The following is a 9,467-nucleotide window of genomic DNA, read 5'->3' as shown; positions in this document are numbered from 1 at the left end:
CATCACCTAGAATAAAGTTTTGAGATGAAAACTGTTTGATTTCAGTTTGGAATAACCTGCTAATGCTTATAATTTCAAAAATGACCATTTTTTTGTTCTTTATTAAAATGAAAAGGTTGACAACTCTGCTGTGCATAATAATTTGGAACATGCATTTTGAGTGCAGTTTGAGTTTTTTATTTTTTTTTAAATATACTGTTATCATAGGCAGTTTGTACAAAAACCTTTCAATTGTACTCTAATAGTTATTTGACTGGAAAATTACAATGACTGCAATTCATATAGGTAATTTGGGAAAATCTGCGAAAATATTATTTGCATAATAATTTGGAACACAGTGTATATCTATCAATCCGTATCTATCCATCCATCCATCCATCCATCCATCCATATGCATCCATATCTATCCAAATCCATCCACCCATCCATCCATATCCATCCATATCCATCCATCCACCCATACCCATCGATCCATCGAGATAGATAGAGATAGATATGGAGATAGATGGAGATAGATATGGAGATAGATATGGAGATAGATAGAGATAGATAGACATAGATGAATATACCCGGCTTCAGTGCAGCTCTCGGCTCAGATGATTCAAATGAGCTTCTTACTGCAGAGAGAGAGACCATGCACCAGGAGCTCTTCAACTCACAAAGAGTCAGGCTGACAGAGGAGTCCCCCTGGGGCAGCTCAGCTGATTCAGAATCAAATAAGCTTATTACAGGGACCCGAGCACCACGCAATACTAGGCACTGCTCGATACTCGATCGAGCACCCCAATGCTCAATCGAGTATCGAGCAGTGCCGAGCACGCTCGCCCATCACTAATCCTAACTTCACTGGCAGATACAGACAAAAGAGGGCCCCTGTACAAGCTCAATATATGGGAAGCAGAAAAATCCAGCTCACAGGTAAAGTCCAAAAAAGTGCATTTTATTTTTCAAGGTACATGAAGCAAAGATTAAAATTGTGTATTCACAAAAAAGAGAATACAGGCATCTGTATCTTGATAAAGAGCGCTTGCCGCTTGAAACGCGTCGAAAGATGCCTGTATTCTCTTTTTTGTGAATACACAATTTTAATCTTTGCTTCATGTACCTTGGAAAATAAAATGCACTTTTTTGGACTTTACCTGTGAGCTGGATTTTTCTGCTTCTTCTATTGGATGTTGCGCCCTGTCCAGGTGCTATCCGTGCTGCAGAAGTGTGGGACTGCAGGTGGTGAGCTGGATTTACTTCTGTGACTCAATATATGGGCCCTTTGCAGACCAATATCTCATGATAATGCACAATTTCTCCTGCTTTGGAAGTGAAAATGGACCCCCTAACCTCTTGGGACCCTGGGCGGACATCCCTGTCTAACTTCTATATTAAGACTATAGTAAGCCTTTCAGTAATAATACAGAAGTTGTTCAGGGTAGGGTAGGTTGAAATATATTAAATGATACCCCCTTACTCCCACTTCTTAATTGACAGTGGAAAGAAGAGGTGATGTTTCACGCAATCAACAAGCAGAGGTGGAGCCAGAAGGAAAAGCTAAGAGGAGCTAGGAACTGCAAGTGCTTTGATACACTAACCAGTGCACTTGCAAAACTAATTAGCATATGAATTATAGACCAGTTACAGTGTGACTTAACACTGGAGGATGGAAAAATAGTTATTGTTGAAATTTTTTCCCCCTACTCTATAATGCGGTACCTCTATTTCTTAGTGGAATTCTTAATGACAAATCCATTTACTGTAAGTATGTACCTTGAAAATGTACCTACAGCCTTATTCAAAAACTTAATATATAAATTTTAGCAGATCCCTTTTCCAAGATCTCTAAAATACCAGAAGTAGAGCATTTGGGTCATACACACAGCCATTGTACCATAGTTTGGAGATATTTTAGATATAGCAGGTGAGATTACACTTGATAGACAATACTGTTGAAACCTAAAGGTCCTCTTACTCAGGCAGATAAACTGCTCGAACAAGCAATGATCGATTCCGCAATATAGGAAGTTGATGGTCGCAGCAAACATCTTGAATGTGCAATCAGTATAGGGATGGGCAATCTTTACTACGATTGTTCATCCCCATGTTGTTTGCGTTATCACATTCCTGCACACATAAAAGAAGCCATCAGCTGACAAACAGGTATTTGATCATTTGTCAGTTGATCACTGGGCATCTTTAAACAGACAAAGATCGTGTCTAAGAACAATCATTCTGCAAATGTAAAAGGGTCTAAAGGATAAATAATCTCTGCATACATAGACTAAAACTGGCTATATTTCACTGTCCATGTTCAGACTTATAAGTAGAGATGAGCGTTGTTCTACTCGAACTGTTCGCCAATCTCAAATTCGAGCTGTTTTGGGTGGTGTTCGAGCCGGTCGGCGAACACGAACAATTTGAGAAAAATTCGGCTGTTCGAGGTTATGTTCGATAACTGTTCGTGCACCAAAATCATAACTGGATTTTTTCTCAGTAATGATGAAAATTAATGTTAATACGCAGTTTGAGTGTACAGCGGGGTGGGGGGAGGGGCAGGGGATGGATCTCTGCAGGAACAATGAAGATCTCCATTTTTTTTTTCTCTTTCCCTGCATTTACAGTGGGGAGGTGCAGTCTGTCAGCCTATCAGCAGCGCACACACGGAGCGAAGTGCTTTTTTTCACACAAGCAAGGGCATGTGTCATTGGCAGTGTATGTCACATGTCCTTGCCCTATAAGACCAAGCCATTTTCCCCGTCGCCACCATTTTCTCACTGCTGCAGCTGCGTGTTAGACGGCACCGCTGTTGCTGTGTGCGCTATACCTTGTTAATTTCAAGCCAATTTTCGCACAAATCTACAGATAGCTTGGGAGTAGGGAATAGTTGTGATTGCAGTCATTTAAGGACTAGGTTACAGCATTTGCTACGACTTTTATCAGGCAGGTCTGTGCTCTTAAATAGATAGATTGTGGGAGTAAAGACTAATTGTAATTGGAGTCCTTTTCAGGACTAGGTTACATCAGTTCCTATCAGTTTTTGCCAGGCAGGTCTGTGCCAGTGCTGTGCAAGTTTTTTTCACAGCATTTGGCTGAATCTAGCAAAGCTAATCCTTTTTGGCCTATTGCAGAGTGTGTTAGTCAGTGGAGTAGCCTATCTGTGTTGCAAGATATACCACCTGTGTATAGAATACCAATTTTTTTACTGCACCTAGTGAAGTAAAATATTTTGGGCATAGCATCATTCTATTAGTCCATCTATACTGACCTCCATCAGGTTGCAAATTGAATATAATTTTTTTCTGCATCTAGCTCTGAAAAAATATTGGGCTTCTAGCTGTGTGTGGGACTTGTTGTATTAATCCATCTATACTGACCTCCATCAGGTTGCAAACTGAATATATTTTTTTCTGCATCTACCTCTGAAAAAATATTGGGCTTCTAGCTGTGTGTGGGACTTGTTCTATTAATCCATCTATACAGACCTCCATCAGGTTGCAAACTGAATATATTTTTTTCTGCATCTACCTCTGAAAAAATATTGGGCTTCTAGCTGTGTGTGGGACTTGTTGTATTAGTCCATCTATACTGACCTCCATCAGGTTGCAAACTGAATATATTTTTTTCTGCATCTACCTCTGAAAAAATATTGGGCTTCTACCTGTGTGTGGGACTTGTTCTATTAATCCATCTATACAGACCTCCATCAGGTTGCAAACTGAATATATTTTTTTCTGCATCTACCTCTGAAAAAATATGTGGCCTTCTAGCAGTGTGTGGGACTTTCTCTATTAGTCCATCTATACTGACCTACATCAGGTTGCAAACTGAATATAATTTTTTTCTGCATCTAGCTCTGAAAAAATATTTGGCCTTCTAGCAGTGTGTGGGACTTTCTCTATTAGTCCATCTATACTGACCTCCATCAGGTTGCAAATTAAAAATAATTTTTATCTGCATCTACAGTACCTCTGAAAAAATATTTGGGCTTCTAGCTGTGTGTGGGACTTGTTCTATTAGTCCATCTATACTGACCTCCATCAGGTTGCAAATTGAATATAATTTTTATCTGCATCTAGCTCTGAAAAAATATTTGGCCTTCTAGCAGTGTGTTGGACTTTCTCTATTAGTCCATCTATACTGACCTCCATCAGGTTGCAAATTGAATATAATTTTTATCTGCATCTAGCTCTGAAAAAATATTTGGCCTTCTAGCAGTGTGTGGGACTTTCTCTATTAGTCCATCTATACTGACCTCCATCAGGTTGCAAATTAAAAATAATTATTATCTGCATCTAGCTCTGAAAAAATATTTGGCCTTCTAGCAATGTGTGGGACTTTCTCTATTAGTCCATCTATACTGACCTCCATCAGGTTGCAAATTGAATATAATTTTTATCTGCATCTAGCTCTGGAAAAAATATTTGGCCTTCTAGCAGTGTGTGGGACTTTCTCTATTAGTCCATCTATACTGACCTCCATCAGGTTGCAAATTAAAAATAATTTTTATCTGCATCTACCTCTGAAAAAATATTTGGGATTCTAGCTGTGTGTGGGACTTGTTCTATTACTCCATCTATACTGACCTCCATCAGGTTGCAAACTGAATATATTTTTTTCTGCATCTACCTCTGAAAAAATATTGGGCTTCTAGCTGTGTGTGGGACTTGTTCTATTAGTCCATCTATACTGACCTCCATCAGGTTGCAAATTAAAAATAATTTTTATCTGCATCTACAGTACCTCTGAAAAAATATTTGGCCTTCTAGCTGTGTGTGGGACTTGTTCTATTAGTCCATCTATACTGACCTCCATCAGGTTGCAAATTGAATATAATTTTTATCTGCATCTAGCTCTGAAAAAATATTTGGCCTTCTAGCAGTGTGTGGGACTTTCTCTATTAGTCCATCTATACTGACCTCCATCAGGTTGCAAATTAAAAATAATTTTTATCTGCTTCTACCTCTGAAAAAATATTTGGGCTTCTAGCTGTGTGTGGGACTTGTTCTATTAATTCATCTATACAGACCTGCATCAGGTTGCAAACTGAATATAATTTTTTTCTGCATCTAGCTCTGAAAAAATATTTGGCCTTCTAGCAGTGTGTGGGACTTGTTCTATTAGTCCACCTATACTGACCTCCATCAGGTTGCAAATTCAAAATAATTTTTTGTCTGCATCTAGCTCTGAAAAAATATTTGGCCTTCTAGCAGTGTGTGGGACTTTCTCTATTAGTCCATCTATACTGACCTCCATCAGGTTGCAAACTGAATATATTTTTTTTCTGCATCTACCTCTGAAAAAAATATTGGGCTTGTAGCTGTGTGTGGGACTTGTTCTATTAATCCATCTATACAGACCTCCATCAGGTTGCAAACTGAATAAAAAAAATTTCTGCATCTACCTCTGAAAAAATATTTGGGCTTCTAGCTGTGTGTGGGAGTTGTTCTATTAGTCCATCTATACTGACCTCCATCAGGTTGCAAATTGAATATAATTTTTTTCTGCATCTAACCCAGCCAATAGTTTTGGCCTAATACCACAGTTTGGCCACTCAGCTCTGCTCGGTTTCCATCCATTGTTTTTTTGTGCAAACAACTCCAGAGTTGTGAATTAGTTAACCACCAAAATGAGTGGAAAAAGGCCTGCTGCTGGTGGAAAGGGGAATAGGCGTGTTGGGAAGGGGAAAAAAGGTTGTGTCCGTGGGGTAGGTGTTAAAGCAACAGTAACATCTGCAGAAGAAAGACCATCTTCCAGCCAAACTAAAATGTCTACTTCTTTTAGCGGGCAATGTGATAAGATCCCTTTCTTACGGCCACGCCAATCGCTACAAATTCCAGATGAGGCACAAAAACAGCAGGTGCTTCAACGGATATCAAGTGCTCCTTTAAGTGGGCTCTCCTCCACATCAACTTCAACATCACAAATATTCCAGTCCTCAAAGGTGTCACCCCAATCGCACTTGCTTCCTCACAGCTCCCAAATCTCCAGCTGCCCGTCTGAGTATGAGGTAGAACAGATGGTTGAGTCTGCAGAGCTGTTTACTCATACTATAGCCTGGGAATCAGAGGTCGACTCCAGCGCTTCTGTGAATCCAGATGAGGAAATGATCTGCACTGATGCCCAGAATCTTTATGAGTCGGATCCAGGACCAGACGCAGAACGTTCTGACCATAATGTAGACCCTCATTCCCAAACTGTAACTCCTGTTGGTGGAGACAATGAGGAAGACGATGATAAGACTCAAATACCTGATTGGAGCGACAACTTTAGTTTTTTGTCAGGGCAGGAACAGGTTGGCTCTGAGGACGACGGGTGTGATAACGCACAGGGTGATGATGATGAGGTTGGAGATCCCACTTACTGTCAACCCACAGTCAGCCAAGAGATGAGGTCAGCAGAGGAGGTGGAGGAAGATGCTAGTGACGACGAGGTCAGGTTGCGCCTTCCTGGACAGAGACGTAGTACTGGATGCATGTCAACAACTGCATCCTCAAACACAACTCTGCCTCTCACCACAAGTCGTGGTGGCTCTTCAGGTCGCATGGGTGCTAAGCTTGCATAGCCTGGGCATTTTTTCAGATCGATAAAGATGACCCAACTCGTGTTATCTGTAACATTTGTCAGCAAAAGCTAAGTAGAGGCCAAAAAATACATAGTTTGAGTACTTCATGCATGAATCGGCACATGGACATGAAGCATAAGTTGCAGTGGGAAGCTCAGTGTGCTACAATGCGGCCTAGCCGGCCGGGCCAACCACCGTCTGCCATATCTTGTGCATCCGCGGCCTCTTCATCCTCTGTGACTGGGGGGACAGCAGTCACACCTGTTTTGGGGCGCAGACCTGCCACCTCTTTACCCGCAACAGCCAGCGTGATTGGCAGGTCATCATTTTCTTTGGAGGTGGTAACACCAGCTGGTGTTGAGCGCTGTCCGACATCGATAGCACCACCTTTGCATCAAGGCAACCTAACATGTCCGCCTGCATCTTCCTCACAGACCGGCAGTTTGCCGGGGACACCCTTATCAACCCCGTCTAAGCACAATAGCCAGCCCTCGGTCCCTCAGATGTGGACAAGTAAAAGACGATTTCCTACTAGCCATGAGAAAACTAAGAGGTTGAATTTCACCATCTGCAAGCTCTTGGCTACAGAAATGCTGCCTTTCCGCCTGGTGGACACAGAGGATTTTCGAGACCTTATGTCCGTCGCAGTGCCCCAGTACCAGATGCCCAGTCGGCACTACTTCTCAAAGAAAGGTGTGCCTGCGCTCCACCAGCATGTCGCACACAACATCACCGCTTCTTTGAGAAACTCTGTGTGTGACAGGGTGCATTTCACCACAGACACTTGGACGAGTAGGCATGGACAGGGGCGTTACATGTCGCTGACTGGGCACTGGGTAACTATGGTGACAGCAGGACAAGGGGCTGCTGTCCAAGTCTTGCCGTCCCCACGAGTTGTGCGTCAATCCTCTTTATGTCAAAGTTCCTCCACTGCTTCTGCCTCCTCAACCTCCTCTCGGTCTTCCACCTGCACCCAAAGCCTGTCTGGTCATGCCACAAGCTTTCTAACTGCGCAGAAGGGATCCTGCACACCTCCTTACTATGCTGGCAGTAGGGCTCAACGTCATCAGGCGGTTTTTACATTGAAATGTCTGGGAAATGTGAGTCACACAGCTGAGGAGTTGTGGTCAGCTCTGGAGAACCAATTTCATGAATGGTTGTCTCCACTGGACCTGAAACCAGGGAAGGCCGTGTGCGACAATGCTGCAAACCTGGGTGCGGCCCTTTGCCGGGGCAATGTCACACACGTGCCTTGTATGGCTCACGTGTTGAACCTGGTTGTCCAGCAATTTTTAGCCCACTATCCCAGACTAGATGGCCTTCTGCAGAGGGCACGGTCGCTGTGTGCTCACTTCCGCCGTTCGCATCCCGCAGCTCAGCGACTTACATCTCTACAGAAGTCGTTGGGCCTGCCACTTCACCGGCTAAAATGCGATGTGCCTACCCGGTGGAATTCAACTCTGCACATGTTGCAGCGACTGTGGCAGCACCGACAAGCCCTGGTGCAATACGTTCTGACGTATAGCCTGGGCCAACGAGATCCAGAGGTGGGGCAAATCACGCTGGAGGAGTTGTCTCAGATCAGGGACCTATGCACCCTTCTGCACAGTTTTGAAATGGCGACGAAGATGTTTAGTGCTGACGATGCCATTATCAGCATGACTATTCCGGTGATTTACATGCTGGAGCACATGTTAAACAGAATTCGGAGTCAGGTGGTGGCACAAGAGGAGGTGGAGGAAGTAGAGGAGGAGGAGTTGTATGCGGAAGGGCTAACATCTGCAAGGTCCAGACGGTCGGCAGCACCAAGGCGGCAGGCATGTGAGGGTGGGGGAGATGGTTTTACCAGGGCGCATGGTAGCAGCCAAACTAGTGAGGAAGGTGCAGGAGCCCAGGAAGAAGTGGAGGACGAACTGATGGAAGACTCATCAGATGAGGGAGACCTTGATCACATTTCTGTTGTGCGAGGTTGGGGGGAGAGGACAGAGGAAGGAAGCATGATTGTTACCGCGCCACCAACACAACAGGGACTTGGTGCTCCTGGATGCGCAACACACATGAGTGCCTTCTTGCTGCACTACCTGCAACATGACCCTCGAATTGGGAGAATTAGAAATAATCCTGACTACTGGGTTGCCACACTGTTAGATCCCCGGTACAAAAGTAAATTTGCAGAAATTATTCCTGCCATAGAAAGGGATGCACGCATGCAGGAGTATCAGCAGAGACTGTTGCAGAATCTTACATGTGCTTTTCCACAAAATACCAGTGGTGCACGTAGTGAATCTCACAGTTCCAACTTGCCAACCGTGGGACCGTCAAGTGTTCAGCTCTCAAACCGTAACAGAACCACAGTATCTGCTGGTAACATCAATTTTGCGGAATCATTTCACCACTTTTTTAGCCCATCCTTTGCAAGGCCACAGGAGACAAGAAGTCTGACACATAGTCAACGCCTAGAGACGATGGTACAGGAGTATCTCCAAGTAAACATTGAAGCCATGACTGTGTCACTGGACCCTTGCTTTTTTTGGGCTTCCAATCTGGATAAATGGCCGGAGCTAGCCACTTACGCCTTGGAGATCTTGTCATGCCCCGCAGCCAGCGTTCTGTCTGAACGTGTGTTCAGCGCTGCTGGTGGTGTGCTGACAGATAAGCGCACGCGGCTCTCCACTGATAATGTAGACAGACTCACGTTCATAAAGATGAACAAATCATGGATCCGAAACGACTTTTCTACCCCTGTGTCATCCTGGGGAGAGTAAAAGCTTGATGATTGGTTAAAATCACCCTACCAACCGTTTTAAGCTTTCAAATTACTAATCATGTTTATCTGTATCTTGGCTGGAAAATAATTTGGGCTTTGTAGCAGTGTGCAGCACTGATTCTATTAGACCATCTATAATAAGCTCCACCA

The sequence above is a fragment of the Phyllobates terribilis genome, unplaced genomic scaffold (assembly GCF_046119375.1).
Source record: "Phyllobates terribilis strain yellow unplaced genomic scaffold, ASM4611937v1 Scaffold_3__8_contigs__length_932513732, whole genome shotgun sequence".
Taxonomy (NCBI): Eukaryota; Metazoa; Chordata; class Amphibia; order Anura; family Dendrobatidae; genus Phyllobates; species Phyllobates terribilis.
This window is presented reverse-complemented; position numbering follows the sequence as displayed.